The 7,460-nt window shown below is 33.7% G+C and overlaps 1 long non-coding RNA gene across 1 annotated transcript; it reads right to left on the reverse strand.

Annotated features, from left to right (window-relative positions):
• Positions 1–151: 151 nt before the first annotated feature.
• Positions 152–7,155, reverse strand: LOC127732309 (uncharacterized). Its single transcript, XR_007996175.1, has 3 exons — positions 6,894–7,155; positions 2,303–2,394; positions 152–525 (listed from the first exon to the last, which is right to left on the reverse strand). It is a non-coding gene; the product is annotated as an uncharacterized LOC127732309 (long non-coding RNA).
• Between the last annotated feature and the right edge of the window lie 305 nt (positions 7,156–7,460).

The raw sequence follows: 7,460 nt of genomic DNA on the forward strand, positions 1-7,460 counted from the left end.
CTCATATAAGTCTTATAAATGAATATCTCCTTCTTTACAGTTCAACTGAATATCATATGTCTATTTTTAGATCTCTCACTTGGTCAGATACAAATGTATTGCAGATTTTTCAAATATTTCATGAAAGAAACGACAAATTACATCCATGAAATCCTTTTTTGAAACTCCAATTGTAAGAAAATTCACAAATCTCCAAACTGTCCGTATTTAGAATTCATTTTAACTGAGGTAAAAGCTCTTTAAGATGGTAAACATCAACTTCAGTGATACATGATGATGAAAAAGAAGCTAAATTGTCTAGTTAATTTTCCTCTGTCTCTCAGCATCAAAACACTAAATTCCAATTCATTTGGTCTTGAAACAGTCAATGCTTCTGCTTAGTACATATATGTACATTATATAGAATTGCTGTCTTTTTTATACTTTTCATGGACATATTTGGTGGCTTTCTAAACAAATTTTAATCAGATCTGCTGTAATGGCCATGATGAGTTATAAGGAACTTTCTACTGCAGGTCATCATCCCTGAAATATGAAAAAGCAAATATAATATATTAAATGAAATTTTCAACATGTGAAAAGTAATCAAAAGTTAGTGCAAACATATTTCTTCAAGAAGTTACTGTTAAAATGCTAACAAAATAATTTCCTTGTCCTTATTTAATAATAAAATTGAGAATGGAAATGGGGAATGTGTCAAAGAGACAACAACCCAACCATAGAGCAGACAACAGCCGAAGGCCACCAATGGGTCTTCAATGCAGCGAGAAACTCCTGCACCCGGAGGCGTTCTTCAGCTGGCCCTTAAACAAATATGTATACTAGTTCAGTGATAATGGACGTCATACTAAACTCCAAATTATACACAAGAAACTAAAATTAAAAATGATACAAGACTAACAAAGGCCAGAGGCTCCTGACTTGGGACAGGCGCAAAAAATGCGGCGTGGTTAAACATGTTTTTTGAGATCTCAACCCTCCCCCTATACCTCTAGCCAATGTAAAAAAAGACAAACGTACAACAATAATGTCTTCATTCATCATTTGAACAAGGATTTAATTTTCCACACACATTTTAATAAGGTGCACTACATGTACTTTTATAAAACTTTAAAGTTAAATGAAAAATAAACTTTTATCACAGAGATATGTCTCGCCTTTTTGTAATTTTGATAATGCAAATGTTGAACAGGAAGAAACAGGTTATAAAACAGGAAGAAATTAAAATAGCAATACTTTAACATGCAAGTTATGCAAATATTCAAAGTCGATGAACCATGACTGAAGGTACATGGCTAAACAATCTCCATAGAATGAGATGTGCCAATGCTAATACAACTGCATACCAAATATCATTGACCTACCACCATGAACTAGACCTAATCACAAACTAATACATTGTTGTCGCCGCCGTCGCCAGCATACCTATGTCTCGCTTTTTGACTCCGTCAAGGCGAGACAAAAACCCAGATGTGCCTATAAGATGTATTATGTAATAAATATTTAATTTGATGTATTTATGTTAATTTACTTTGTTTTGTATCTCCTTTTAAGACAGGAATACTTCAATATCAATATCAGTAATCCACAGCTAAAAAAAATTTGCTAGCAAGTTCAGTATATTATTGTATTAATATCTGTCATGTCTGTAAAAATAAATTTTATTGCTGGTACAGATACTTCATTAACATTGATTAAATTAAGAAATTATCATGATTATTGGGTACATTTATTTTTGCAATTTTTAAAGAATGGACAAAAATGTGAGATTTATAATTGCGATTTCAGAAAAATCTGCATACTTGTACAGTTATATGTATAGATTTCGGAATGTGAGTTCCTTTTATTGCGATATTCAAAGTTGCCTCATAAAAACATTGCAATAATTTCTGAGTTTACATCATACAATATTCTTACAATGTACATGATGTAAGAACAGAAATTTATTTGCACAAATTATAAAACAGGAAGAAAAGCCACGCACGCTAACATGTTTAACCCATCCACATTCTGTATGTACAATGTATGTTCCTGGAATTCAGTGGTTGTCGTTTGTTGCTGTGTTACATATTTCTTTTTCATTCATTTTTGATTACATAAATTAGACCATTAATTTTCTCCTTTGAAATGTTTTACATTTGTGATTTTGGGGCCTTTAGTAGCCAAATATGAAGAATGGGCTTTACTCATTGTAGAAGGCCATTCAAAGACCCATAGTTGTTAAGGTCTGTGTCATTTGGACTCTTGGGGAGAGTTGTCTCATTGTACAATAGTTAGCTGATATCAGGATAAAACAATTTACCTGTCTATAATAATAAAGCTCTCCAAATCAAACCATTACTTTATTTCATCAAAGCTGGAATGGCATACTGTATCTTGTAATTGACAGGGGAGCTAAAAAAAATAAGAGTAAGTAATTATTTAATTACATATAGGTACTTTTTTTAAAATAAGGAGCATAAACATAATTATAATGATTCATATAATTTTTTAAATAAAGAAATTACGTCTGCCACACAACCCTAATTTGATATCAGGATTTCCTCCATAGATATATAAATGCCTATTTTTTCTTGGATTTCTAGAATTGCTGCATCCTATGCTAAATAAAGAGCCAGCCCCCCCCCCCCCCAAAAAAAAAATCTAAAACAAAAAAGTGAATCTGTGAGCTACTAATATACCCCCATACCCTTAAAGTAAAAGGTTGTTGAGTGATGAATCTGAAAAAGCATCACACGGTATAGCTGACACATATAAACCCTGAAACCAAATTTCAGAAATCCTTGTAATGTTCCTGAGAAAGATGCAAAGAAAAATATTCATGGGACGGACGGACTGACTGACTTGAGGATGTACAGACAGAAGTAAAACAGTATACCCACCCCCAATTTTTTAAAGACTAAAAGTGGGGTATAAAAATTTAAAAAAAACAAACTTGCGCACAGTGGCACATTTCATGAATAATTCTTATTCATAAAATCCCGTAACTGGAATAAGTAAAATATGTTCCTGAGAAAGATGCAACGAAAAATATTCGTGGGACGGAAGGACTGACTGGCTTGAGGATGTACAGACAGAAGTAAAACAGTATACCCACCCCCACTTTTTTAAAGACTAAAAGTGGGGGTTTTAAAAATTAAAAAAAAAAAAACTTGCGCACAGTGGCACAATTCATGAATAATTCTTATGAATAAAATCCCATAACTGGAATAAGTAAAATTTAAAATATATTAAAAATCGTAAGGCTTACGTTACATTTCAGCAAGTTTCATGAAAATGTGTTTAAGCGTTTTTGAGACATTGTCCAAAAAACGCGACAATTTCGACCCGTTAATATGAATAAAGTCCCTATACTCCAAAACCAGGTATCAAAAATATCTAATAGAAATGGAAAGGAAACTTATGTCAATAAATTTAAACAATTCACCAAAGTTTCAGGAAGATTGGTGAAAGCTGTTTTGAGTTATCATCTGAATGATTCATCAGCAAGGCATTGCTCCAAATAAAAATATATTTCTTTCAAATATGTGTGATAGCTGTTATTTAATTTATGATTATCAATTTTTGTTTAATTTGTGTTCATGGTGTCTGGTTCATTTTAACCGTTACGCTAGTTGGTGCATAACAATTGTACATGTCGTTATTTTTTTTTCTCAGCGGTTGGTGGGAGACTTACTTTCAGAGCAATAAGAATATGAGACCCCCCTTAATCTATGGGTTCCTACAGAGCTGTGGCCTTTTCCTTTTATAAATTGATTATGTGATTTGCGTACATTAGTGATTCCACAAACTGGTCTGTTGTCACAGAATAAACAACTTTATTACAAATGGGGCTTTTTTCTGCCTCTCTGACTAGTGCTCTCCCAAAGAAAATTTTATAAATGGGTCCCTTCTGTTTACCGGGGATATATCTTCGAGTAATGGATTTAATTCCTGCCAACAGTAATACAGTTCAGATATTTTATGTAATACTCTATTTTTAGAACGATGATGCATGCAGTGTTCTATTCAATTTAAATACTGTTTTACTTATATATATATATGTAGGACTCTAAAGTGAGATGGGGACGCTGAAATGCGATGGTCACGCAAAAGTGAGATGGTTTGATACGCTAAAGTGCGATAGTCTGTGCTATTTAATTGAACACGCTAAAGTCTGATGCCGCGATACGATAAAGTGCGTTTGTTCGCGAAAGTATTAACGTTTGCAACGTTAAATCGTATTATGACGCTACAAGCCGTTTGTACAAACAAACGCTGTGTCGGCGGGGAAAAACATGATTCTGTCAGTATACTGGAAAAAAAAAAACTTTTCATAAACAAAGACTGAAACTGACGTTAGTAAGGGGAAGGTGTATATCATAAAAGAGAGAGAAAATGGCAAAATACACCAAGTGTCAAAGTATTTATGTCATTTACTGGAAAAGCATATAGCTCTTCAACTGTTTTGGTACTTATACATCCTCGGATTTCAAATGTTTGGCTTTGAGCGTTCCTGATGAAGGTAAATCCAGAAAAGCGCTTCGGACGCATGAAATTATTAAACGTTTTGTTTTCAATTTTTTACTTGCGTGAAATAAAAGCTACTTTTTAACTTTCTAATTGAATTATTTTGTAAAAACAATTTTTTAAAATATGGTTCGTCATGTCTGTAAAAGAGATGGATACTCGTCAACAAGACAGTAACATAATGACCAGAGGTGTAGTATCATAATATGATTGCCAATGCGACAAGTCGCTATCCAATGCTAACTCATAAATGTAATTAACTATAGAATACCGTATGGCTAACCCCACAGATAGTATTCTATAACGACCAAAGAGTATCAAAACGACCAGTGTATAACAATTCAAACGAGAAAGATAACGGACTGATTAATATACAAAATAAACAAAAAAACAGATAAGAAGATGTGGTGTAATTGTCAACGAACAAATATCCACCAAAGACCAAATATCGTTGATGTATGCACCTAATAACGTTATGACCTTCAATGTGGAGCCTTGGCTTACGTCGCATAGAAAGCTATACAGGATATAGAATACTGTATGGCTAACCCCACAGATAGTATTCTATAACGACCAAAGAGTATCAAAACGACCAGTGTATAACAATTCAAACGAGAAAGATAACGGACTGATTAATATACAAAATAAACAAAAAAACAGATAAGAAGATGTGGTGTAATTGTCAACGAACAAATATCCACCAAAGACCAAATATCGTTGATGTATGCACCTAATAACGTTATGACCTTCAATGTGGAGCCTTGGCTTACGTCGCATAGAAAGCTATACAGGATCACGAAATGACTTGTGTAAAACAATTCAAAAGAGAATAACAACGACATGATTTAGAAACAATACAATAAACGAAAAACTAATATGAACACAGCAAAAAACAAAAACCATCGCCTGAATCCCATTCCCGTTACACCATCGCACTTTAACGTGTCATCTGATCGCACTTTAGCGTAGATCATTGCACTTTAGCGTGACCATCGCACTTTAGTCATACATATATATAAAAGATTATGTCAAAGTGGGCAGTCTTGATGAGCAAACTACATATTAATTAGTAATAATATTATTGTGTCATGAAAAGCTTCAATTTTTTGCTGCGATTCCTTCCTAATAATGACGGTCATAGGAACATGAGGAAGGCGTCCCAGTTAATCATTAACAAAGCCTTTCAAGAAATTATAATATTATTTTGACTATGTATTAAAAATTGTTCTATTTAGCCAGCAATTTAAGTACATAAACTTGCAATTGGTTATATATATATTTCTGACTTGGTAATGATTTAATAAATACTGGTTCACAGATAATAAGATAATTTATTCAAGGTGCACAGGCTTTTTCCAGAGAAAGACGCACTGTCCAGGATATTTCCAAATAATTACCCAGATACTCAGCCTTCTGCAGTCATTTTTAATGGACATAAAGATGTAATCATGTTGCTGTCACCTTTTAACTTCCTTAAAAGCTTAAGTTGCATCCGATTTCAAAAAATTATTATTTATAGTACATTTAAATTTGAAGTTCTTTATCACATACATTTTTTTTTGTACATGAACTATAAATATTCAATAGAATTGCAAAACTTTTTTGACAAGCATGAGAAATAAATTGTACGACAGGAAACATGGAAATAAATAAGGGGAAACATGTAGCACGCACATCGACCAAAACACTAGATACATGTATTAAGAGGTCAAACGTCAAAACAAGAAAACAAGTGAAATAAAATATAAACACTGGGTAAATAGAAATCATTGCATAAAATTAACCCTTTACCGCCCTTTTAAATTCAAAGTTGATTAATACCAACAGCACTAAGCAGAAAATAATATAGTATGGACTTCACACTGATTAAATGGTGGGAGTAGAAGTTGGAAAGAGGGGGGGGGGGGGGAGGTAGTCCAAATAATTATGACGTCTTGCAAGGCTTCCTTTGGAGCAAGTTTGTGTGCCCAGTGTTACAAATTAAGAGCTCCATGCTTTGAAAGTATGGGTCATGGCTCCAGCAATGTGGGTGCCGGAGAGAGTGGAACGCCCCCCCCCCCCCCCTTTCCCCGAATGGCTAAACGAAAATTAGAAACTAATTTCAGGGTAAATGTTGAGAATGGGCTCTCGGTATAATGGAGGGATCTCGTTTCATTCGATAATCTGTTCATTTATTGACGGGATTCGATAAATTATTCAAATTTCAGATATTTGTTGCAGTCTAGTTTCGTTTTGACCACCATGACCACGTGTATATCATGCTTGCCAACACTAAACTCGTTTTTATCTATAAGTATACAGTTTCTTGATTTCTGAAGCGAATGATTAACAAAACAAGCAAAGTATGTTTCATAAATAATACATATTTGGAGGCTCACACTTACTTTTCTGGTTAGATTTTCACATAGAAGTGAAAATAATTTTCGCTGCAAGGTTCTTTTCATTCTGCAAACCACAAACATCTATTTGACGGCGATCGTCTACTGATTGGTTAATCTGCAAAAGGAGGCGGGGTCCACAAGCCGACAATCTCGTCAACAAAAACAGCTATTGCAACTGTTTGCCATAATAATTAAAGCACAAACATACAATATTCGTGTTTCGATAAACAAATTACATCATACGGATACCCGTTTTTAGTTAACAGGCATGTAAGTAATTTGATTTCATACAGTTTCATCGATAGACGCAGCTTACGGAATCTTCGCCATTAATGAATATATGAATACATAATGAGGTCCTTACGGGGTTATCTGCCCCTGACAAAATCTTATCGAAATTGCCTTAACATCGCTGCGTTTTAGAAATTTACGGGGTAGAATCAGGAACAGTTATATAGAACAGTGCTTTCAGAAATTTACGGGGTAGAATCAGGAACAGTTATATAGAACAGTGTTTTTAAAAAAATTACGGGGTAGAATCAGGAACAGTTATATAAGATAGTGTTTTAA

The sequence above is a fragment of the Mytilus californianus genome, unplaced genomic scaffold (genome assembly GCF_021869535.1).
Source record: "Mytilus californianus isolate M0D057914Y unplaced genomic scaffold, xbMytCali1.0.p SCAF_23, whole genome shotgun sequence".
NCBI lineage: Eukaryota > Metazoa > Mollusca > Bivalvia > Mytilida > Mytilidae > Mytilus > Mytilus californianus.